We start from the raw sequence: 27,218 nt of genomic DNA, 5'->3' as shown, positions 1-27,218 counted from the left end.
GAATGTGTTTTTAAACAGAAATGAAGTACTCTGAAACACCCAAAGTGGTTCTTCAACCTTAATATTGTTGTTTTGAAGAGAGCATTGTGAACACTTTGAGGGTTTTAGTGCACATAAAAGGCAGCATCGAAACACTTCTCAGACAAATGATGCTGTAGTAATGATAATAATAATAATAATAATAATAATAACCACAACAACATACAATCAATGGTTTATAGCCTAAATATTGATTGATGACAAGGGCCTATGGAGAATATTTGTTGTGGAATTCCACCTTTCTACTTTCAATGCTTTATTAAGACAGATTAGAAACATGAGGGCAGTCAAATGGTACATTTGGTGGGAATTTGACACACTCAACCACACAGCCACACTGTAAGAAATTATTCTGGGGTTAATTGAAATTAACTCAAATAAACATAAAAATGAATGCAAGTCGTGTGGTGCCTGTGGTCTAGCAATAACGCACACAGCTTAGACATGTCACCCCTCTATCCACCGAAGACCGGGCTTAAATTCCCCGCTCCAACCCTTCAATCTGTTTCTCCCACCTATCTGTGTCCCCTCTGTCATTTCAAAACTGTTTCAATAGTGTCAAAATGCCACCAAAATATATTTCAAAAATATGTACGCAAGTCATTTCAATGATTTATTCATTTCATTCTACCAAAACAATCTAAGAATAAATCCAACTAAATATATTCCTCAAAATGTAAGTAGCTTTCACGAGGATAACCAAAGAGAGACAATGTAGTGATTGAACTCATTGGAAGTCTTTGGTTTTAATCACTTTGCATTTCATACCCTGCCATGTGACTCTGATTTTAAAGGGTTTTGGATAATTGAACGTTTTTAGACTTCATAATTCTTTCACACAATGTTGTATACATGTTTGATGAAAGAAAAGTCTACTTTCATATTAGTAATACGCTTGTTGTGCCATGAGGTGTAATGGATATCAAAACCGTCAGGCAAATTGGTGTTCAATGAGGACAGCACCCATTCAAGCCTTCATGATTGTCAACGGAAGAGGGCAAGTGCAGAGTCCCACAGTTTTGCTGTTCAACCTCCAGTTAGTGTTGATGGTTTGAACACTGAACTTGACTGAGCTTGACAATACATGCGAAAACGTTATACAATGGCAAATGATCAAATACATAAAACAATGTTGAACATTAAGACACTTCAGAAAAAGGGATCTAATTATGCATTAGAAAGGATTCAAATCATAATGGTTTTTAGAAGCTTTAGAGTGAGGAAACGACACAGAAAGAGAAGGTATCTAATTCGGCACTAAACAGGACTCGAAACACCAAAATAGTGTTTTCAATCGTTTCTTTTTAGTGCTCCCAGTCTCTGGCAAGCTGTTGCACAACACTTAAGTGGCGTTACAACACACCGTGTTATGTTTCAAAACATGTCAGGATAATGTGTTTCAATACTCCAGCAAAGTTAAGGTTTCGTCTCCTTCAAGTTGGTGGCAGCTGAGTTGCCACTAGTTTTGGTGTTACAAAGCACTTCATTTTAACAGTGCAGACTCCTGAGTGGTGCAGAGGTCTAAGGCACTGCATCGCAGTGGTAGAGGTGTCATTAAGGACCAGGGTTCGATCCCGGGCTGTATCATAACTGGCCGTGATCGAGAGTCTCATAGGGCGGTGCACAATTGACCTAGCGTCGTCCGGTTTTGGGGAGGGTTTGGCCAGGGGGGCTTTACAAGTAGACTGTCATTGTAAATAAGAATTTGTTCTTAACTGACTTGCCTAGTTAAATATATATATATATATATATTTTAAAATAAACATTCTGGTGAGCAAGAGTTTATTTAGTCTTCAAGGGCAACATATACTGACAGAAGGGAAGCTGCATGTATCTAATTACAGACAAGTTGACTAACAAATAGCCTACCAAAATGTCAGAAATTATAAGCAGAAACATATTTAAATTAGGCCAAAAACTATTCTGCACCCCCTGTCAAAAAATCATTCCGCCTTCTCTGACTGTAGCCTACAGCGCATTTTCTATATTTATTAGCAATTTCAGGCGGGTGAACAACCACTAGTATGTGTGTGAATGTGTGTGTTAGTGTTTGGTTGGCTGACTGTGTGTCATCATGTATTGTTGTTGCAGCCTCCCTAGATCACTTCTGTTCATTTCAAATCAGGTCAAATCAGGCTTTATGTCACTTGGGGCAATACACGGTAATGGAGTCTGTTCAGGCGTGTGTCGGGGAGATGACAGAGAGACGCAGCACACACACACACACCTTTCTATCTTCTGCATTTTTCTCAGAGCAGGGTAAGAAACCCAATTATCACCCTGGTCAATAATCTGTGCTCACATGATGGTTCACACACTTCACAGTAACAGCAGGGATTTCACATGAAACATGAAACTGCAATTTAGACAGACTCTGCTGCTCATATCACATCTGCTGCAGCTCTGACTGCTATCATAAGACGTTGTGTTTCTTCGTTTATGTGGGTGTGTGAGTGTGAGTAGTGGCGGATTTAGGTATAGGCGACGTGGGCAGCCGCCCAGGGCAGCATCTTGCTGGGGGTGGCACGGGGCCGCCGGCACCATAAAATTCGTAAAGGTGACATTTGCGCGGTCAAATTTCTATCGCTCATTTACACGTCACGTCAATGATATCATGTCACCGTGTGGGACTGTGGGTCAATTAACCTTGTCGGAGTGGGCGTCCTGATTGTAGTTTGTGAGCTAGGCAGGCTACTGCCTGGGAAGGTCTCCCACTCTGAAGTGCGAGATGGGGAGGGGGGCTGAGGTAGGTTGACCTCAGGTCTCCCCACTGGAAGCCCGAGGTAGGGGGAGCGGGGGAATCTATCAAATAGAGGTGCTTTAACTTTGTACAGTACTAATGTAATTAGTAAAATCAGTCACACTACGAAATACTACCAAATGGACCACAATTCATTCATAATACTGTGAATATACAGTTTCACAGACAAATTGTTGTATTTTTTTCTGGTTTGTGTGAAATCGTTAAGAATAATATTAATAAACCAGTCTGCACACCACCAAGGTGAATTGGTTTAGTCTTGACTCTTTGTTGACAGTGTCGGGGGATGGGTAATGAACTGATGCTTGAGTGCCAAATCAACACAAATGTGTTTCTATTTGTCTTTGTTACTTCTTTTTGATATTTATGAGTCTTATTTCTTATAGAAACTAGAAGACTAGTCAGGGTCGAGGGACAGATGAACGGAGGAAAGTACAGAGACATCCTTGTTGAAAGCCTGCTCCAGAGTGCTCAGGACCTCAGACTGGGGCAAAGGTTCACCTTTCATCAGTACAATGACCCTAAGCACACAGCCAAGACAATGCAGAAGTGGCTTCGGGACAAGTCTCTGAATGTCCTTGAGTGGTCCAGCCAGAGCTCGGACTTGAACCCGATCAAACATCTCTGGAGAGACCTGAAAATAGCTTTGCAACGACGCTCCTCATATACCCTGACAAAGCTTGAGAGGATCTGCAGAGAAGAATGGGAGAAACTCCCCAAATACAGGTGTGCCAAGTAGAGGTCGACCGATTATGATTTTTCAACGCCGATACCGATGCCGATTATTGGAGGGCCAAAAAACCGATACCGATTAATCTGCCAATTTTTTTCTTTATTTATTTGTAATAACGACAATTACAACAATGCTGAATTAACACTTATTTTAACTTAATATAAAAATACTATCAATTTAGCCTCAAATAAATAATGAAACATGTTCAATTTAGTTTAAATAATGCAAAACAAAGTGTTGGAGAAGAAAGTAAAAGTGCAATATGTGCCATGTAAAAAAGCTAACGTTTAATTTCCTTGCTCAGAACATGAGAACATATGAAAGCTGGGGGTTCCATGAGTCTTCAATATTTCCAGGTAAGAGGTTTTAGGTTGTAGTTATTATAGGAATTATAGGACTATTTCTCTCTATACGATTTGTATTTCATATACCTTTGACTACTGGATGTTCTTATAGGCACTTTAGTATTGCCAGTGTAACAGTATAGCTTCCGTCCCTCTCTTCGCTCCAACCTGGGCTCGAACCAGGAACACATAGACAACAGCCACCCTCGAAGCAGCGTTACCCATGTAGAGCAAGGGGAACAACCACTCCCAAGTCTCAGAGCGAGTGACGTTTGAAACGCTATTAGCGCGCACCCGCTAACTAGCTAGCCATTTCACATGGGTTACACCAGCCTAATCTCAGGGGTTGATAGGCTTGAAGTCATAAACAGCGCAATGCTTGAAGAATTGCAAAGAGCTGCTGGCAAAATGAACAAAGGTGCTGTTTGAATGAATGCTTACGAGCCTGCTGCTGTCTACCATCCCTCAGTCAGACTGCTCTATCAAATATCAAATCATAGACTTAATTATAACACAATAACACACAGAAATACGAGCCTTTGGTCATTAATATGGTCAAATCCGGAAACTATCATTTCAAAAACGAAATGTTTATTATTTCAGTGAAATACGGAACCGTTCCGTAGTTTATCTAACGGGTGGCATCCCTAAGTCTAAACATTCCTTTTACATTGCACAACCTTCAATGTTATGTCATAATTATGTACAATTCTGGCAAATTAATTACAGTCTTTGTTAGGAACAAATGGACTTCACACAGTTTGCAATCAGCCAGGCGGCCCAAACTGCTGTATATACCCTGACTCCTTGCACGGAACGCAAGAGAAGTGACACAAATTCATGTTAGTAGGCAATATTAACTAAATATGCAGGTTTAAAAATATACACTTGTGTAATGATTTTAAAGAAAGGCATTGATGTTTATGGTTAGCTACATTGGTGCAACGACAGTGCTTTTTTCGCAAATGCGCTTGTTAAATCATCACCCATTTGTCGAAGTAGGCTGTGATTCGATGAGAAATTAACAGGCAACGCATCGATTATATGCAACACAGGACACGTTAGATAAACTAGTAATATCATCAACCATGTGTAGTTAACTAGTGATTATGTTAAGATTGATAGTTTTTTATAAGATAAGTTTAATGCTAGCTAGTAACTTACCTTGGCTTCTTGCTGCCCTCGTGTAACAGGTAGTCAGCCTGCCATGCAGGCTCCTCGTGGAGTGCAGTGTAAGGCAGGTGGTTAGAGCGTTGGACTAGTAACCGGAAGGTTGAAAAAACCAATCCCCGAATCCCCCCTGAACAAGGCAGTTAACCCCCGTTCCTAGGCCGTCATTGAAAATAAGAATGTGTTCTTAATCTGACTTGCCTAGTTAAATAAAGGTGTAAAAATAAAAAATTATAATAAAAAATAAAAAATTCTAAAACATTAAAATAAAAAAATCTGCAAATCCGTGGCCAAAAATACCGATTACCGATTTTTATGAAAACTCGAAATCGGCCCTAATTAATCGACCATTCCGATTAATCGGTCGACCTCTAGTGCCAAGCTTGTAGCGTCATACCCAAGACGACTCTATGCTATAATTGCCGCCAAAGTTGCTTCAACAAAGTACTGAGTAAAGGGTCTGAAAACTTATGTAAATGTGATATTTCAGTTATAGATTTTTAATACATTTGCAAAAATTTCTAAAAACCTGTTTTGCTTTGTCATTCTGGGGTATTTTGTGTAGATTGATGAGGAAAAAAACGAATTAATCAATTTTAGAATTAGGCTGTAACGTAGCAAAATGTGGAAAAAGTCAAGCGTTCTGAATACTTTCTGAATGCACTGTATAAGGAAGATTGACATAGAGAAAGAGAGTGAGAAAGAATAGCAGAAAGACAGAGAGAGCTCTAAAGTTAACTGCAGTAGCTTTGCCATAAGGATCGTGGAATAGTTCTAGGGGGACTGTGAAGTTGTTAACTCTACTCGGCTCTGTTTTCAACAGCCACACACACAAGCACGCACACACATACTCAGCGTTACATGGTCCGTTGGTCATTTGAACCCGAGCTAATATGTGTCCTCTCGTCTGGCCACCCTCTAAAATCAGCCTTTATCAGTCTGTGTTTCAAAGTCCCTTCTTTTCCTAATTTTCCCCTCTATTCTCATCTCGCCCTCGGTCCTATATCAGAGCACTTCTACTGTTCTGGTAATGGAAAGATTAACACTTCTCCAGTGCCAATCCAAGTTGATTGTTCACAGCCTCAACAATTCACAAACAATGGGTTTGATTATCAGGGGGGGATATTAAACTGCAAAACCCAGCATCACATGATGCAAAATGCATTATACAGGCCAGATTTCCGTATTTTGAAAGTTACAAATCTTGAAAAGTTGATGGCTGACATGCAAAACATTTTTGGGACTATATCAATAACAGACTAATGAAACAAATACCAAAAGACAGTGTTTGGGTGTAGTTTTCCTTTAAAGTCGAAACCACTTTACAGTCTTTACACACTTGTCTTGTGATAGTTAAAGCACACACGCACGCACGCACCCACACACGCACACATGCACTACCATTCAAAAGTTTGGGGTCACTTAGAAATGTCCTTGTTTTTGAAACAAAAGCAATTTTTTTTGTCCATTAAAATAACATAAAATTGTACCCGCAAAAAAACTGTTTCAATGTTAAGAGTAAAGAGGCGACTCCGGGTTGCTGGCCTCCTAGGCAAAGTTGCAAAGAAAAATCTCAGACTGGCCAATAAAAATAAAAGATTAAGATGGGAAAAAGAACACAGACACCGGACAGAGGAACTCAGCCTAGAAGGCCAGCATCGCGGAGCCACCTCTTCACTGTTGACATTGAGACTGGTGTTTTGCGCGTACTATTTAATGAAGCTGCTAGTTGAGGATTTGTGAGGTGTCTGTTTCTCAAACTAGACACTCTAATGTACTTGTCCTCTTGCTCAGTTGTGCACTGGGGCCTCCCGCTCCTCTTTCTATTCTGGTTAGAGCCAGTTTGCGTTGTTCTGTGAAGGAGTAGTACACAGCGTTGTATGAGATCTTCAGTGTCTTGGCAATTTCTCGCATGGAATAGCCTTCATTTCTCAGAACAAGAATAGACTGACAAGTTTCTGTCACGTCCTGGCCAGTATAAGGGTTAATTGTTATTGTAGTTTGGTCAGGACGTGGCAGAGGGTATTTGTTTTATGTGGTTCGGGGTGGTGTGTTTGTTGAAGGGCGTTTGATTTATTATTTCCGGGTTTTGGTTTATGTTCTATGTTTAGGTATTTCTATGTTTAGTCGAGTGAGTGTATTTCTATGTTAGGTTAATGGGGGGGTTGAGACTCTCAATTGGAGGCAGGTGCTTCCTCGTTGCCTCTGATTGAGAGTCCTATATATGGGTAATTGTTTGGTGTAGGTTTTGTGGGAGATTGTTTCTTGTCTAGCGTGTGTGAGCCTGAGAAGACTGTTCGCGAGTTCGTTTTGTTGTTCTGGTGTTCATTTGGAGTCTAATAAAAGTTCAAGATGAGCAACCACATACCTGCTGCATTTTGGTCCTCCTTTCCCAACGACAACCGTGACAGTTTCAGAAGAAATGTATTTGTTTCTGGCCATTTTGAGCCTGTAATCGAACCCACAAATGCTGATGCTCCAGATACTCAACTAGTCTAAAGAAGGCCAGTTGTATTGCTTTTTTAATCAACACAACAGCTTTCAGCTGTGCTAACATAATGGCAAAAGGGTTTTCTAATTATCAATTAGCCTTTTAAAATTATAAACTTTGATTAGCTAACACAACGTGCCATTGGAACACAGGAGTGATGGTTACTGATAATGTGCCTCTGTACGCCTGTGTAGATACTCCATTAAAAATCAGCCATTTCCAGCTACAATAGTCATTTACAACATTAACAATGTCGACACTCTATTTCTGATCAATTTGATGTTATTTTAATGGACAGAAATGTGCTTTTCTTTAAAAAACAAGGACATTTCTAAGTGACCCCAAACTTTTGAACGGTAGTGTACATACAGAGGAATAGAAAGCACATGTAGTACTAGAAATACATGACATGAGGCAATTACATGCTTGAGGGCAGACTAGGGTAGCATTCCTCGGAGAAAGAGATGTAGCTATAGAGGACATGGTTTTCAGGTTACTGAGGGCCAAAAGGAGAGAGAGACAGTGTGTTTAAATTTAACTAAAGCTCTGCAGCAGCCTGCAGAAACATGAGAGAGAGAGAGAGAGAGAGAAAGAAGCAAAATAAAGGATTCTGGACACATATCTATGATCTATGACTCATTACCTATCTGTTAGCTATCCCTTATCTATCATAGATCATCGGCATCGATCACAGAGGCCCAGAAAAACAGACTTTCAGAATATGGTTTGAAAAATTTAAAGAAACTCTTCTCCTAATGGAAAAAAAGGTGATTCAGCAGTGTGTAAGGTGTATTTGGCTTTCGCTGAACTGTGTGAAAATCTGTTCATCTTCACGCATGAACGCAAGGACTCTCACACACACACACACACACACACACACACACACACACACACACACACACACACACACACACACACACACACACACACACCACACACCACACAGCGAGAGAGCGTGTGTGCGCAATCAGAGCCATAGTAAAACGAAAGGCAAATCCTGGTTAAGATCATTAAATTCTAGTTTGAATAAAAGGTCAATGTCATAATCATATGTTTGTTTACAATATGGAGGATTGTTTGCTGAGCTAAACCCCAGCTGTCACAGCGACACAGGGGAAGGAAAACGCTTCCAGACAAACTACACACCTTCTTTGCCCGCTTTGAGGATAATTCAGTGCCACCGTCGTGGCTCGCTAACAACGACTGCGCCCTTTCCTTCTCAGTGGCTGACGTGAGTAAAACATTTAAACATGTTAACCCTCGCAAGGCTGCTGGCCCAGGCGGCATCCCTAGCCATGTCCTCAGAGCATGCACAGACCAGCTGACTGGTGTGTTTACGTACATATTCAATCGCTCCCTATCCCAGTCTGTTGTTCTCATATGCTTCAAGATGGCTACCATTGTTCCTGTACCCAAGAAGGCAAAGATAACTGAACTAAATGACTACGGCCCCGTAGCACTCACTTCTGTCATCATGAAGTGCTTTGAGAGGCTTGTCAAGGATCATATCGCCCCCACCTTACTGGCCACTCTAGACCCACTTCAGTTTGCATACCACCCCAACAGGTCCACAGATGACGCAATCGCCATCGCACTGCACACTGCCCTATCCCATCTGGACAAAAATAATATTTATGTAAGAATGCTGTTCATTGACTACAGCTCAGCATTCAACACCATAGTACCCTCCAAGCTCATCATCAAGCTGGAGGCCCTGAGTCTCAACCCCTCCCTGTGAAACTGGGTCCTGGACTTTCTGACACGCCGCCACCAGATGGTGAAGGTAGGAAACAACATCTCCACTTCGCTGACCCTCAACACTGGGGCCCCACAAGGATGTGTGCTCAGCCCTCTCCTGTACTCCCTGTTCACCCACAACTGTGTGGCCATGCACGCCTCCATTTAAATCACTACCACAGTATTAGGCTTGAACAACGACGAGACAGCCTACAGGGAGTCGGTGAGGGCACTCGGAGTGTGGTGTCAGGAAAACAAGCTCTCACTCAATGTCAAAAAACCAAAAGGAGATGATCGTGGACTTCAGGAAACAGCAGAGGGAGCACCCCCTATCCACATCAAAGGGACAGCAGTGGAGAAGGTGGAAAGTGTTGTTCCTGGACGTACACATCATTGACAAACTGAAATGGTCCACCCACACAGAGAGTGTGGTGAAGAAGGCACAACAGTGCCTCTTCAACCTCAGGAGGCTGAAGAAATTTGGCTTGTCACCCAAAACCCTGACAAACCTTTACAGATGCACAGTCGAGAGCATCCTGTCAGGCTGTATCACTGCCTGGTACGGCAACTGCTCTACCCTCAACCGCAAGGCTCTCCAGAGGGTTGTGCGGTCTGCACAACACATCACCGGGGGCAAACTACCTTCCCTCCATGACACCTACAGCACCCGATGTCACAGGAAGGCCAAAAATATCATCAAGGGCAACAACCACCCGAGCCACTGCCTGTTCACACCACTATCATCCAGAAGGCGAGGTCAGTACAGGTGCATCAAAGCTGGGACCAAGAGATTGAGAAACAGCTTCTATCTCAAGGCCATCAGACTGCTAAACAGCAATCACTAACTCAGAGAGGCTGCTGCGTACATTGAGACCCAATCACTGGACACTTTAATAAATGGATCACTAGTCACTTTAAACAATGCCACTTTAAATAAGGCCACTTTAATAATGTCTACATATCTTACATTACTCATATCACATGTATATACCATTTACTGCATCTTGCCTATGCCGCTCGGCCATCGCTCATCCATATACTTATATGTACATATTCTCATTCACCCCTTTAGATTTGTGTGTATTAGGTAGTTATTGGGAATTTTTAGTTTACTTGTTAGATATTACTGCACTGTTGGAACTAGAAGCACAAGCATTTCGCTACACTCGCATTAACATCTGCTAACCATGTGTATGTGACCAATAACATTTTATCTGATTTGATTTGAGAAACAATAAAGCTGAAGGTTACGCTAGATCACAGACTAACTAATCTCACCTCAGTTATGCATAAACACGCACGGATGCCGACACACTAATACTCACGAACATGCTCAGGCGTACACACCGGCACATACACGTCCTCCTCAGCCCCCTGTACAGAGTGACGCTACAACAGATTAAGTTGAGTATCCTTCAATGGCCTGCAGAAATAACAACGGCAGAGATAGTTACCTTGTCCAATCTGCCCTACTTTGTTGTTCTAACACACTGTCGCCTCCGACGGCTCACTCACTGAAACAACAACACACTGGATGACTCAATAACAACATAAAACAAAGACAGAACACATAACAGAGGACACACACACACACACAGCCTAGAGAAGGACATCCGAGATAGTAAACACAGCACACCAAGGTCAAATTCCTGGGGAAAACTTTTAGGAGATAGTACCTTAAGGAAAATAATTATGAGAAAAGATATCAGAAAATGTAGAGATGCAGGACACAAACATTCTGTAGGTAGACTACAACAGAGAGAGATACTGTAGGAAGAGAGGGACAGAAGAAAATAATGGTACAGAAGGGCTACAATGACAGCACCAACACTATTCACTCAAGGGGGAACAGAAGGAGAGAACAGAGGATTGCTGCTCACCTCTCACTCCTGTTCACACAGGAACACACACACCTCTCTCTTTCTGTCCCTCTCTCACACACACACTCTTGTTCTGTCTCTCTCTCACCTTTCCACCTGTAAGACGTGCTTGTAGGTCTGACAAGGACTTTGACAGCTGACAGTGAAAACAAAGCCGACATACACACCAAGTGGACAAACACAGACCCACACAGTCGATAATAAAAAGCTGCAATGACCTTTGCACATTCTTTCGACCGGCGTGTTTGTGTAAGCTCCAATCGTTTCCTCTCTGTGTGTTAAGTGTCTGCCAAGTGTGTAGCCGCAAGTCCACGTTGTTGTGCACAGCCACGCTTTCAATAAGTCTCTCTCTCAGAAAAAGGGGCGAGAGAAGCTGAAAGGAGAACAAGAGAAAGGGGGAGTGGTGTCACCGTGCACACGGTTAACCCTCTGTGACAAAAGACAGGAGTTGGTTGGAACTCAGGAATGCAAGAATCTCTCTCATTGTCTCTTGCTCTCTTTTTCTGTCTCTTTTAACGCAGAGACTGGGTTAACTCTGCATTACTGAGTAACCTGATCCAAAGAGTGGATGACTAACAGTGTGTGTGTGTGTGTGTGTGTGTGTGTGTGTGTGTGTGTGTGTGTATTCCTTCAATTCACATTTCATTCTGCTTCCTGTAGGGTGTGGATAATTCAAATTAAAATGTATTGTTTGAATTAAATTACATTCAGAAATTCCAAATTTGATTGGTTAAATCCTCATTTCAGCCAGTGTCTATTCCACAAGTTACCACCAGCTAAAGCTATGAAGTTGAAATGCCTATTTACTTTTTTCCATCTCACTGAGCAATCCACTATCTCATCAGCCCAGCCACGCAATTTATAAACTTGATCTCTGCTATAAAAAATATCTAGACATTATGTATAAACCTTGCTGTCTGTCTCTCTGACATTTGCAACATTGTTTCAATATTCAAATTCGATCTCCAGCTGTCCCATAGTATTGAACATGTTGGGAAGAGACAGACAGGCAGACAGCTTTTCTCAGATGGCATAATTTTTATGGATATATACTAAGTTTCCTGCATTATTAACTCGACTTCATCTCGGGCCTAACAACACCTGTGCCAATATATTCCAAACACCGGCTTCATCACTTAACCTCTTACATCTAGATGTTCCGCTAGCAGAACACCGCTCCAATATCCAATGATAGGGCGTGGCGCGAATTACAAACTCCTCGAAAATCCGAAAACTTCCATTTTTCAAACATATGACTATTTTACACCATTTTAAAGACAAGACTCTCCTTTATCTAACCACACTGTCCGATTTCAAAAAGGCTTTACAACGAAAGCAAAACATTAGATTATGTCAGGAGAGTACCCAGCCAAAAATAATCAGACACCCATTTTTCAAGCTAGCATATAATGTCACAAAAACCAAAACCACAGCTAAATGCAGCACTAACCTTTGATGATCTTCATCAGATGACACTCCTAGGACATTATGTTATACAATACATGCATGTTTTGTTCAATCAAGTTCATATTTATATCAAAAACCAGCTTTTTACATTAGCATGTGACGTTCAGAACTAGCATTCCCACCGAACACTTCCGGTGAATTTACTAAATTACTCACGATAAACGTTCACAAAAAACATAACAATTATTTTAAGAATTATAGATACAGAACTCCTTTATGCAATCGCGGTGTCCGATTTTAAAATAGCTTTTCGGTGAAAGCACATTTTGCAATATTCTGAGTAGATAGCCCGGCCATCACAGGCTAGCTATTTTGACACCCACCAAGTTTGGTACTCACCAAACTCAGATTTACTATAAGAAAAATTGGATTACCTTTGCTGTTCTTCATCAGAATGCACTCCCAGGACTTCTACTTCAACAACAAATGTTGGTTTGGTTCCAAATAATCCATAGTTATATCCAAATAGCGGCGTTTTGTTCGTGCGTTCAAGACACTATCCGAAGGGTAACGAAGGGTGACGCGCCGGCGCGTATCGTGACAAACAATTTCAAAATATTCCATTACCGTACTTCAAAGCATGTCAAACGCTGTTTAAAATCAATTTTTATGCGATTTTTCTCGTAAAATAGCGATAATATTCCGACCGGGAGACGTCGTTTTCGTTCAAAGACTGAAAATGTAAAATGGACTCTTCACGTGCACGCGCGCACCCGTCTCATTGTTCTCAGATCGACCACTATCCAAATGCGCTACTGTTTTTCAGCCAGGGACTGCAGAGTCATCATTCAACGTTCTGGCGCCTTCTGAGAGCCTATGGGAGCCTTAGAAAGTGTCACATTACAGCAGAGATCCTCTGTTTTCAATAAAGAGGCTAAAGAAGGCCAAGAAATGGTCAGAGAGGGCACTTCCTGTTTGGAATCTTCTCAGGTTTTGGCCTGCCATATGAGTTCTGTTATACTCACAGACACCATTCAAACAGTTTTAGAAACTTTAGGGTGTTTTCTATCCAAATCAAACAATTATATGCATATTCTAGTTTCTGGGCAGGAGTAATAAACAGATTAAATCGGGTACGTTTTTTATCCGGCTGTGAAAATACTGCCCCCTATCCATAACAGGTTAAGTAGGGAATGTGTGTGCATCTAGGCTTGTGTACTTACGTATGTGCGAGCTCATGCGACGGGGGAGTACAGTGCTCTAATTAAAGTAGAGACAATGCTGTTTTTGCTAAACAGAGAGCTAGTTGGAGCCTGCGTCTGGCCAGCTATCTAAATTAAGCTGTGATGATCGATCCCCTATTAGAGGCAGTAATAACTGGAGAAAGTCTGAAGGGAGATTCAACTGAGCTGAAAGAGCAGAGAGAGGAGCAGAGAGTACAGTCTCAGCACTACTTATCTCTTACACAGGAGCACAACAATACTGTATATACCCATGCAAGGCCAGTCACAGGCATATGTATGTGTGGGGAGGTACTGTGTGTGTGTGTGGGGGGAGGTACTGTGTGTGTGTGTGTGTGTGTGTGTGTGTGTGTGTGTGTGTGTGTGTGTGTGTGTGTGTGTGTGTGTGTGTGTGTGTGTGTGTGTGTACACGTGTGTGTGTGTACACGTGTGTGTGTGTGTGTGTGTGTACACGTGTGTGTGTGTGTGTGTGTGTGTGTGAGAGAGAGAAAAAAGTTCTATCCTGAAATTCAATCTCAGTCCCTAGAGCAACAGTTTCCCTTTGAGCCTCAAGCTAAACCAAGACAGTCAGATTCCAGTAGAAACAACACTAACAACTGGTAGCAGCGCTAGCCGTTCTATACCAATACCAAAAAGAAAACACCCTGATGAAACGGACAGTGATTCATACAGTACTTCTACAGCCACCAGTTTTAAGGTTTCACATTGCCAATGGACCTTTAGTGCAGTTGAACTGGTTTCACTGCTTTCTTCTAGTCTCCAGTGCTCATTCTCCTCTGGTTGCTTTGGGTAGAAGTTACCCATAGGCACAGTTATAAATCTAGGATCAGCTTACCTTCTGCCATTCCTGCCCTTAACCATTAGAGGAGAGGCAGCAAAGAACTGACCTTAGATCAGTGTCCAGGGATGTTGGCTCAGGATCCGGTGGCTGTCAAACCAGATGACTAATGCAGGTTAACACCTCCACTTATCTCCTAATTATGGGGTTAAAGGTCTGGCTGGGCCTTGGCCAGTAAACCTAAAGTCCCCCCACCACAACACCCATACAGGGGGTCCGACATAAACGGGGGGGGGCAGGGTTGGGTTTCCCCACCACCATAAAATATGTGGAAAGGGGAAGAGAGAGGAGGGAGATGACATGGTTTAGGTTTCCCTGGCTCCCAAAGTGTGTTCCACATAAATAGGTGGGTAGGAAATAGTGAGGAGGGAGCTGGGTGGGGGCTGTATTTGCCCTCCAAGAACATTCTGGAACGCCTCCATGCATCCTATGAGAAACACAGTAGCCCCAGTGCAACTTGTCTGCTCTACCTTTAAAAGGAGGCGTGGCAGGGAAGGCTGCTACTGTGTTAAAAACACAGGATAAACAAGCTGCCAGACAGCTAATCTCTTCTCCATAGGAGTTGCAGACACTGGGCTGATCTGATCCCTGCCTTTCTCCCCCGCAGAGACAACTAATGGGTTGGCTTTCAGCACCACCGAGCAAGACAGATAACTGCTACAAACACACACGCAATAGACATGCATATAGGCAGACACTCAATTGCGGATGCGCGCACACACACACACACACACACACACACACACACACACACACACACACACACACACACACACACACACACACACACACACACACACACACACACAACAATTTGCCCTGCCATTTTAGCCACACCTGCCCACATCACTGTGCACGCCCCCCCCCCCCTCAAGTTACTTACACATAACATAGACAGCACACTAGTACAGCATTTTGCAACATGTACTGTACCAGTGACCGATGAAACATAGTCCTCCTCCTATTTTAACCAGCTCTTTTTAACCAGGTCATGTTTAAGACAAATACAACACTTAGAAACCACTGGAGGCACAACTCACCACTACAACTGTGCCTCTGTTGCCTCCCTTCTGTGCAGTCTGTCTCTGTATCTACTCTGCTGTCACTGTCAGTCTGTCATGATTTCATATAGAGCCAACATATTAAGGAACTGGCACTACATCTGTCTCTCTCTGGTTACTTCCTACCTCCACTTCACTCACCTCTGAGCTGTCTCCGCTAAGCATCCTTTCCCACAGCACTGGTACCAGAAGACCAGGGATCACGCTGCCTGTGCTTGGCCCAGCAACATCCTAGTTGTGAATGAATAGACTCATATACTAGATAAAGAAGAATAATGACTGAATAAATGCTTAACAGATGACCATTGGCTCATAATAACTTATAAAAGCCTAACTACTATCCCAAGGGTTAATTACTATTACACTATAATTTAGAGCCAAAACATAAAACTGGCAGTACATCTGTCAGTGTCTGTGTGTGTCTCTCTGTTTTTTTTCATGCCTCCACTGCACTTGACTGCTGCAGCAGCAGCTGAGCTGTCTGTGCTTCTAGGTCTAGCATGCTCTTTCCAAGGCATAGACTGACCAGGTGAATCAAGGTGAAAGCTATGATCCCTTATTGATGTCACTTGTTAAATCTACTTCAAAACAGTAAATATGAAGGGGATGAGAGAGGATTTTTAAGCCTGGAGACAATTGAGATGGATTGTGTGCCATTCAGAGGGTGAACATATCGTAGTAACCTCAAAGCTCATCACTATGCTTAGGACCCTTGGACTAAACACCTGCCTCTACAACTGGATCCTGGACATCGTGACGGGCTGCCCACAGGTGGAAAGGATAGGTAACAACACATTACCACGCTGATCCTCAATACAGGGGCCCCTCAGGGGTGCGTCCTCAGTCCCCTCCTGTACTCCCTGTTCACCCATGACTACATGGCCAGACACGACACCAACACCATCATTAAGCTTGCCAACAACACAAAAGTGGTAGGCCTGATCACGACAACGATGAGACAGCCTATAGGGAGGAGGTCAGAGACCTGGCCGTGTGGTGCAGGATAACAACCTCTCCCTCAACACGACCAAAACAAAGGAGATGATTGTGGCCTGCAGCAAAAGGAGGACTGAGCACGCCCCCCATTCTCATCGACGGGGCTGTAGTGGAACAGGTTGAGAGAACAGGTTAAACACATGTCCAAAAAAAACAAATGTTTCCTGATCTTTCTTATTTATCTCAGATATAAGACAGACACCTCAGAACAAACTTCCTTTTCATGTTTTTTGGGACTATCTGTTGGTCCATGTAGTGAATATGTTATTCAATCCGATAGTATGGGCTAATAGTAGTAAGGCCCCCAAAAATGTTACATCAAATGATTTCATCATTTTTGGGCTTAGACTCTTATGGGTTAGTTATTAAGTGATAACGCCCGAGAAGCCGGTGTATAGAGGATATATTGGCACGGGTGTCGTCTCAGGCCGGCAAACCGTGCCAATATATCCTCCAAACACCTGCTTCAAGGGCATTATCACTTTTGTACGACGGGTTACCAACATATTCAAATAATGATTGACATATTTTCATTAAATATATTATTTTGATGAATTTATTCATTCTATTTCATCCTTCCACAAGATATAGTCCCAAAACAAATCTAGGGTTGCTACCTAAGCCGGCTGGTCTGTTACGGGCGTCGTATAGAGGAGACCAAGGCGCAGCGTGTAGAGTGCTCATTGTTATATATTTTAATGAAAACGAACACTAGACAAAATAACAAAATGACAGCCAACAGTTCCGTCAGGTTCACAAACTAAACAGAAAGCAACTACCCACGAAAACAAAGGGAAAAACAGGCTGCCTAAGTATGGCTTCCAATCAGAGACAACGAATGACAGCTGATTGGAAACCATACCCGGCCAAAACATAGAACACAAAACATAGAATGCCCACCCACCTATCACACCCTGACCTAACTAAACAGAGAAAACACAGCTCTCCTAGGTCAGAGCGTGACATGGTCGTTCGTTCTATTGGTTCTGTTGCGAGAGACGCGACCCAGTCGTTCAGTCTTTTTGTTCTGTAACTATGGCGCGACCAAGTCGTTCATTCTAAATGTTCCATTGCCATATTGGCTGGCAACGTTCTTATCCCTAGCTCGTCTGCACTGTCAAACAGCGCAGACAGAATAACAACAGTAGCTGGATTTGTTTAAGCTGTTTTCTAGTGGCATTTATTTGAATACATTCATAACAATGAGCAAATGAGGCACGATTTCGCCCGGCATAGAAAATGTGCTCTCTCGTTAGGACAGTGTTGTTTAGAGGAGCTAGCCAACAACACAGCTAACACAAGAACTTCAAATGTATGCTGGAAAGACTTCATACTAGCTGCACTTAGTTTTGTTTTACCTTTTTTCCATTGACATTTCTTTGTACATATCCATAATCTTGCTACCAGCTGATTCATGATTCGACTGGCTGAGAAACGCTACCTGCCTCTCTCTCTCGTCCCGACTCCCAACCCCAAACGTTCATTACTATGCGACAGTTGGAGATCGAATTTGAATATTGAACCAATGTTGCAAATGTCAGAGAGAGACAGCAAGGTTTATACAAATCTCCACTGTTGAAAACTAAATGCTAGTCTAAAAGAACTGTGAGATTATCTCTCCTATAAAAAGCATCTAGACATTAAGTTCAGAACTTCCCTGCCTGGGTTGATGAGACAGTGGATTGCGCAGTCAGATGGAACATGGTAAATAGATATTTTAAAGTCAAATATTTACCCGGTGGTAACTTGTGGAATAGGTTGAGTGCGCTGGAGTGCGCTTTTAACCAATCAGCATTCAGGATTAGACCCAAACGTTGCATAATTAAGCAATAATGCATGAGAGGGTTGGGTATATGGCCGATATGTGGTATATGGCCAATATACCACGGCTAAGGACTGTTCTTAAGCACGACGCATAGTGGAGAATGCCAAGAGTTTGCAAAGCTGTCATCATGGCAGGGTGGCTACTTTGAAGAAAATAAAATACAAAATATATTTTGATTTGTGCAACACTTTTTTGCTTACTATATGATTCCATATGTGTAATTTCATAGTTTAAGTCTTCACTATTATTCTACAATGTAGAAAGTAGTAAAAATAAAGGAACACCCCTGAATGAGTAGGTGTGTCCAAACTTTTGACTGGTACTGTATATATACACACTACAGTTCTAAAGTTTGGGGTCACTTAGAAATGTCCTTGTTTTTGAAAGAAAAGCAAATTTTTGTCCATTACAATAACATCAACTTGATCAGAAATAGAGTGTAGACATTCTTAATGTTCTAAATGGCTATTGTAACTGGAAACTGCAGATTTTTTATGAAATACCTACATAGGCATACAGAGGCCCTGTCACAGCTTTCTTCGTCGGAGGACGATATAGCGAAATCGTCCTCCGAAAAGGTGGACCAATATGCAGCAGAGTTGGTGTTCATTTCCTTAATTTATTAACAAACGTTGAACACGAAAAAACAAGAAAACAATAAGCACGACAAATGACAGTTTTGCAGGCTCACAAAAACACGCAATGCAAAAACAATCTCCCACAAATACAAGACAAACACACCCAACTAATATAGGACTTCCAATCAAAGGCAACACCAAACAGCTGCCTTCAATTGGAAGTCCACCCCAATTAACTCAACATAGAAACACACTCACTAGACTACACATAGAAATACATAAACATAGACCATAACTCAAAACCCGGAAATAATAAATCAAACGCCCTCCTAACTAACACACCACCCTGAACCACATAAAACAAATACCCTCTGCCACGTCCTGACCAAACTACAATAACAATTAACCCTTATACTGGCCAGGACGTGACAGGCCCATTATCAGCAACCATCACTCCTGAGTTCCAATGGCACGTTGTGTTAGCTAATCCAAGTGTATAATTTTATAAGGCTGATTGATAATTAGAAAACCCTTTTGCAATTATGTTAGCACAGCTGAAAACTGTCCTGATTAAAGAAGCAATAAAACTAGCCTTCTTTAGACTAGTTGAGTATTTGGAGCATCAGCATTGGTGGGTTTGATTACAAGCTCAAAATGGCCAGAAACAAAGGCCTTTCTAGTGAAACTTGTCAGTCTATTCTTGTTCTGAGAAATTAAGGCTATTCCATGCGAGAAATTGCCAAGAAACTGAAGATCTCGTACAACGCTGTGTACTACTCCCTTCACAGAACAGTGCAAACTGGCTCTAACCAGAATAGAAAGATGAGTGGGAGGCCCCAGTACACAACTGAGCAAGAGGACAAGTACATTAGAATGTCTAGTTTGAGAAACAGACGCCTCACAAGTCCTCAACTGGTAGCTCATGAAATAGTACCCGCAAAACTCCAGTCTCAACGTTAACAGTGAAGAGGCGTCTCAGGGATGCTGGCCTTTTCCAACTACAATAGTCATTTACTACATTAACAATATCTACACTGTATTTCTGATCAATTTGATTTTAAAATTGTAGCTCAGTTGGTAGAGCATGGTGTTTGCAACGCCAGGGTTGTGGGTTCGATTCCCACGGGGGGCCAGCACAGAAAAAAAGATGAAAAAAAATGTATGAAATGAAATGTATGCATTCACTACTGTAAGTCGCTCTGGATAAGAGCGTCTGCTAAATAACTAAAATGTAAAATGTAAAATGGGCAAAAAAAAATAGCTTTTCTTTCAAAAACAAGGACATTTCTAAGTGACCCCAAACTTTTGAACGGCAGTGTACATATACACTACCAGTCAAAAGTTTAAGAACACCTACTTATTCAAGGGTTTTTCTTTATTTTTACTGTTTTAAATAATAGTGAAGACACCAACACTATGAAATAACACATATGGAATCATGTAGTAAGCAAAAAAGTGTTAAACAAATCAAAATGTATTTCATACTTGAGATTCTTCAAAATGCCAGCCTTTGCCTTGAGGACAGCTTTGCAAACTCTTGGCATTCTCTTAACCTGTTGGGTCTAGGGGGCAGCATTTGCACGTCTGGATAAAAAAAATGTACCCGATTTAATCTGGTTACTAATCCTACCCAGTAACTAGAATATGCATATACTTATTATATATGGATAGAAAACACTCTAAAGTTTCTAAAACTGTTTGAATGGTGTCTGTGAGTATAACAGAACTCATTTGGCAGGCAAAACCCTGAGACATTTTCTGACAGGAAGTGGATACCTGATGTGTTGTATTGACTTTAAACCTATCCCATTGAAAAACACAGGGGCTTAGGAATATTTTGGCACTTCCTATTGCTTCCACTAGATGTCACCAGCCTTTACAAAGTGTTTTGAGTCTTCTGGAGGGAGATCTGACCGAACAAGAGCCATGGAACGATGATGTCCCATTAGACACCTGGCGCGCGAGTTCATGTTGGGTACCCTCGTTCCAATACGTTATAAAAGAGTATGCATTCGTCCACCTTGAATATTATTCATGTTCTGGTTAAAAAAGGCCCTAATGATTTATGCTATACAACGTTTGACATGTTTGAACGAACGGAAATATATTTTTTCCCCTCGTTCATGACGAGAAGTCCGGCTGGCTTACATCATGTGCTAACGAGACGGAGATTTTTGGACATAAATGATGAGCTTTTTTGAACAAAACTACATTCGTTATGGACCTGTGATACCTGGAAGTGACATCTGATGAAGAGAATCAAAGGTAATGGATTATTTACATAGTATTTTCGATTTTAGATCTCCCCAACATGACGTCTAGTCTGTATCGCAACGCGTATTTTTCTGGGCGCAGTGCTCAGATTATTGCAAAGTGTGATTTCCCAGTAAGGTTATTTTTAAATCTGGCAAGTTGATTGAGTTCAAGAGATGTAAATCTATAATTCTTTAAATGACAATATAATATTTTACCAATGTTTTCTAATTTTAATTATTTAATTTGTGACGCTGACTTGACTGCCGGTTATTGGAGGGAAACGATTTCCTCAACATCAATGCCATAGTAAAACGCTGTTTTTGGATATAAATATGAACTTGATAGAACTAAAAATGCATGCATTGTCTAACATAATGTCCTAGGAGTGTCATCTGATGGAGATTGTAAAAGGTTAGTGCATCATTTTAGCTGGTTTTATGGTTTTGGTGACCCTGTCTTTGACTTGACAAAACATTACACACAACTCTTGTAAATGTACTGTCCTAACATACTCTAAATTTATGCTTTCGCCGTAAAACCTTTTTGAAATCGTAAAACGTGGTTAGATTAAGGAGATGTTTATCTTTCAAATGGTGTAAAATAGTTGTATTTTTGAAAAATTTGAATTTTGACATTTATTTGGATTCAAATTTGCCGCTCTTGAAATGCACCTGCTGTTGATGGATTGCACCACGGGTGGCACGCTAGCGTCCCACCTAGCCCCAAGAGGTTAACTAGCTTCATGAGGTAGTCACCTGTGACTCAGTGCCTTCAAAAAACAACAACATCATTAACTTAACTTAGTAGTTAATCATCCAAAGCTGGCCGGCACTCAAAGAAAATAAATGAATCGCTAAAAACAGAGATCATGAACATAAAGAACATGTAATATCAGAGAACATCTCCATGTATGAGAGAGTAAACTGTGAGGGTTTCTCATCTGAGAGAGAACAATAGAGGAATAGAGAGGGAGAGAGCGAGAGTGAAAGAGAGAAGGAAGTGTGACAGTAGGCCTTATGGGAAAAGGGAGAAGAAAGAGGGACTGTTTATGGGGGGGAGAAGAGGAGATGAGAGGAGTGGAGTGCAGTGGAGAGAGGGATGATAAAGGATTGGGTATAGTTTATTTCCCCAGTGGAGTAGAAGCTCCATTTCTTACCTTCCAAAGCAGAAGATGAGAGGCATTTATCTCTCTGAAAGAGTAGTGGATGAGAGGTGGAAGAGAGGAGGAGTGGATAAGATGGAGTAAGGGCAATTAGAAGGGGAGAAGAGGAGAGAGGAGAATGGGTGGAAGTAGGTTTAGAGATGGAGAGAGGGGAGGGAGAAGTGTAACAGATGGAGAGAGGGCACGAGAGACAATGAGGACAGTAGAAGTGTAGAGAGGGGTGATGAGGAAGGGATGAGGATGCTTACTTTAGGGATAGGAGAGACTTCCATTATGAGCCTGTATGAATCACATCTCTCTTTTAATCTCTTCCCTATTTTTTCCTCTTTCAATATGAAGAGTTTATTTCCAAAACGCAATGTCAATCAATTTTTCACATTTGTGTTTTTTCATCCGAAAGTATTGCTTATGGGTATGTTCATGTGTGTGTAAAATATGACTGTTCCCAAATGTTTGATTCATAGATTTTAGATGTGTATCAAAATCGTTTATTTTCTTTTACGGTATATATCCATTGTTAAGCTGGAATGGAATGTTCGTATCCTGTATGTTTGACTGTGACATGTGGTTGTCTCACCTAGCTATCTTAAGATGAATGCAAGTTAAGTTAAGACGAATGCAACTGTAAGTTACTCTGGCTAAAAACATCTGCTAAATGTATCAGGAATCAAGGTAAGACCCAGACGCAAACACGTCAAATTGACAATGGTTTAATATTCCAACGGGCAGGCAATAGACAGGTCAAGGCAGGCAGGGGTCAGTAAACCAGAGGTGGGGCAACGGTACCGGACGGCAGGCAGGCTCATGGTTAGGGTAGGCAGTGTTCAACAATCCAGAGGTGGGACAAAGGTACAGGTCGGCAGGCAAGCTCAGTGTCAGGGACAGGCAGAGTTCAGTAATCCAGAGGTGGGGCAAAGGTACAGGTCGGCAGGCAGGCTCAGTGTCAGGGGCAGGCGGGCTCAGAGTTAGGACAGGCAAAGGTCAAAACCAGGAGGGTGAGAAAAAGGAGAGACTGGGAAAAGCAGGAGCCGAGAACAAAAACGCTGTTTGACTTGACAAACAAGATGAACTGGCAACGAACAAACAGAGAAGAAAGGTATAAATACACCGGTGGATACTGGGGAAGATGGGAGACACCTGGAGGTGGGTGGAGACAATCACAAGGACAAGTGAAACAGATCAGCGTGTGACAAAATGACTGCAAAGTCAAATGTAAATGTTTTACATACAGATCTCAAATTACTGTATTGAACAATTTTTTCTTTATTCTTTATTAAAAATGTAGTTATTTGTTACATTTCACTCTGTAAAACCTAGCAGTACTACTTATTTCTTGAGAGTGAGGTGGATATATAGCATTTTTTTTAAAACATGATTATTTGTCTCTCTGAAATGAAACCATAAAATATGATAGATTTTAAACAAATAAATGTCTGTCATTGAACAACCCAATTCCGTGATTATATAGTGAAAAAAAACACACCGATCTCTTTCCTAAGTTCTTTAAACAATAAAGGTTAGTGGCCTCCCGAGTGGCACAGTGGTCTAAGGCACTGCATTACAGTGCCACTAAAGATCCTGGTTCGAGACCAGGCTCTGCCGTGACCGAGAGACCCATGGGGTGGCGCACAATTGGCCCAGTGTTGTCCAGGTTAGGGGAGGGTTTGGTCGGTCGGGATTTCCTTGTCCCATCGCGACTCCTGTGGCGGGCCGGGAGCATGCATGCTGACATGGTTGCCAGGTGTATGGTGTTTCCTCTGACACATTGGTGTGACTGAGTTCTGGGTTATGTGGGCATTGTGTCAAGGAGCAGTGTGGCTAGGCTGGGTAGTTTTTCGGAGGACGCACAGCTCTCAACCTTTGCAGTTGAGAGCAGGAGTTGCAGCAATAACTGTAACTACCAATTGGTTACCATGAAAAAGGGGTGAAAACAAACTTAAAGTGTATATAAACTCTTCATATACTCCCTCCCTCAATCTAAACAAACAGTTAGTATTTATCCCTGTCAATAACTACTGGTGGACTCATAAACAGGGCAATTTAAAACTTCCACCCCACTGCCTCCCATCTCCACCCCTGCCCCCACCATCCCTAAAACATATACACTGAGTGCAGAAGACATTAGGAACACCTGCTCTTTCCATGCTATAGACTGACCAGGTGAATGGTAGAAGGTGCCAGGCCCACTGGTTTGAGAGTGTCAAGCACTGCAACGCTGTTGGGTTTTTCACGCTCAACAGTTTCCCATGTGCATCAAGAATGGTCCACACTACCCAAAAGACATACAGCCAACTTGACACAACTGTGGGAAGAATTGAAGTCAAACATGGGACAGAATCCCTCTGGGACGCTTTTGACTTCCTTGTGGAGACTTCCTTGTGTGCCCCAATGAATTAAGGATGTTCTGACGGCAAAAGGGCGTGCAACTCAATATTAGGAAGGTGTCCCTAATGTTTTGTACACTTAGTGTACCTATACACAACCCCCACTGCATGGCACTGACCATAAACACACAGCACAGCAGGCTCTGACATATTCTGAGATACTCTATCCTCCCCTGTGTGCAAAGTGTATAGTCAGAACATCACCTGACCCTCTAAGCCCTGTGGGAGAGCCAATCAGGCAGTGGTAAAGACAATAAGCGCCTTCCACTTTCACTGGTCAGGGGTCAGAGGTCAGAGGTAGGGGTCAGGGCGAGAGAGGTATTGTGCCTAACCGGTCAGCTCTGCAATGATGTGTCTGGCTCCTGTGAGGAGAGGACCAGTGGGATGTTGTGTGTGTGTGTGTGTGTGTGTGTGTGTGTGTTTTAGTAGAGTTAAGGACCTATGAGAGCCTGTGAATCACATCAAATCCCCACCACCCACATATCAGTGTGAACATTTATACCTAGAGCTCAATTTGATTATGATCCAATGCCCTGACAGAGACCTTATATGAGTCTCACAGGATACAGCCTGTCACACAGCACGCCCCGGAGAGAGTGTGTTGTGTGTTTAACAAAGGATAAACACATGCACCCACCCACAGATGCATGCTCACTAGGGCTGTCCCTGACTAAAATATATCTTAGTCGACCAAGAGTCGTCTGTTCTTTCGACCAATTAATTAGTCAACATTTTTAAAACGTGACTTTTCCATATATTGACACATCCTATGTGTTTTAATCGAATCAACTATATTCACTGAGCTTGTCTGATGCTTTAAGCACACTCTTTGATTAAATAATTAAGATAGACAAATTACTTGGGGGAGTCCGACCAGCAATTGATTTGATTGTGCCGGGTCAGGCTCAGACTTGCTGCACTGTGTTTAAAAAAAAGACAGCGAGTAACTGTGTGACTAGCACCCGTTGTCTCCCTCTCCTCCCTGCTTCAGCGACCACCACAGAACATCAGTCTTTATTGCGCTGTCGTGTTGCTGAAACTGCAACATAAGCACAGACATTTCTGACTGAAAAGTTCTGTAACCGAAATCCCTAATTTATTTAGGAAAAACATTCCCTATTCCCTCAATATTTGCTCCCTTTATTTGCCGCATCTATGCATCGCATGCACGTGACCAAAGTATTAGAAGAGAATGTTGACTATGTAATTATTACTCCAGAATGTCCATTATTCCAGATGACGATTCGGACGGGATAAGTTTATTCTAAACTGCCCCCTGAATTTGTATAATTTTTTTTTTAATCAATTGTGACGGAAGCCTGGAGGTTTTTATTCTAGGCATGAAGATACAGTATTTCAACATGTTCAGGTGATAGGGCCACACTGATGACTCAAACTTGGTTCCCAAGTTTCTAAACAATAGCAATCATTTTTGGTATAGTGTCGCCATAATATTTAATTGAGGAAGTGTGATAATAATCATTAGGATATTTTAGTGAATCTCAGTAGGTCCTAAATGCCCCCAGCCTTCAGATGTGAGCTAAACACTGTTTAAAGGCTATGGTCGAGAAAGTTAAATGATCATTTCCAAACGTTTAGGTCAGTTGAATGCTGCTTTGTGATCTATTAACAGCAAGGGTTGCATTAAATAGCCTAAATATCTTTTTTACTGATGCATTTGGCAATATTCAATTAATACGCACAAAACATATTAACAAAAGCTTTCATTGTGAAAGTTGGTAGGCCATTCATATATACTGTAGCTTATGAGCAGCAAACCGCAATCAACACCTGTCAAACTCAGACATTTCCCTCAAAACGCAGGGAAGTCGATTCGCACGGGACTAGTAGTTAGCCAAAAGCAGTCTTATGGCTTGGGGGTAGAAGCTGTTAAGGAGGCCCTAAAGCTTACCCACTAATGCCAGATAGCCCAAAATAATGAAAGAAAAACCTTCATATAGCCTATAAATATAAATTGCACATGAATGATACATTTATTATTTTCTCTTTATTCAACCCGCCCTTCATCCACACAATATTTCATGACCCTAAATGCACCTGCCCCCTGGATATAACCGCGGGGACTGCATGACTCACACACACACAAACAAAGTTACCCACAAATCACCACATCTGGCTGTGAATATAGATTGTGTTTTAAATGTTTAATGAGGACAAATATAAAGCCAAGCCATTTGCAGCAATGTTAAGTGTGCTTGGATCAAAGCAATCGAGGCCAGGCAGACAGCAGGCTGACAGATAGGGGATCTGGAGGGGGAAAAACGCACACCTGTTTACATGAGGTGCTGGCTAGC

General features: G+C 41.9%; 1 protein-coding gene across 4 annotated transcripts in view; it reads right to left on the bottom strand.

The window, feature by feature from the left end:
* The window catches only part of LOC106561911 (LARGE xylosyl- and glucuronyltransferase 2), a 117,119-nt gene that overhangs the window by 36,682 nt on the left and 53,219 nt on the right, over positions 1–27,218 (bottom strand). Inside the window, exon 1 of one of the 4 annotated variants that reach the window (XM_014126259.2) lies at positions 11,374–11,507. The exons of 1 other annotated variant lie outside the window; for it this stretch is intronic. The gene's annotated coding sequence lies outside the window, so the exon portion shown is untranslated. 2 more of the 4 variants (XM_045688949.1, XM_014126258.2) reach the window with 2 other exon arrangements.

This window comes from Salmo salar, chromosome ssa11 (assembly GCF_905237065.1).
Source record: "Salmo salar chromosome ssa11, Ssal_v3.1, whole genome shotgun sequence".
Classification (NCBI taxonomy): domain Eukaryota; kingdom Metazoa; phylum Chordata; class Actinopteri; order Salmoniformes; family Salmonidae; genus Salmo; species Salmo salar.
Note: the sequence above shows the minus strand (reverse complement) of the source record. Positions and strands in the feature narration are given on the sequence as shown.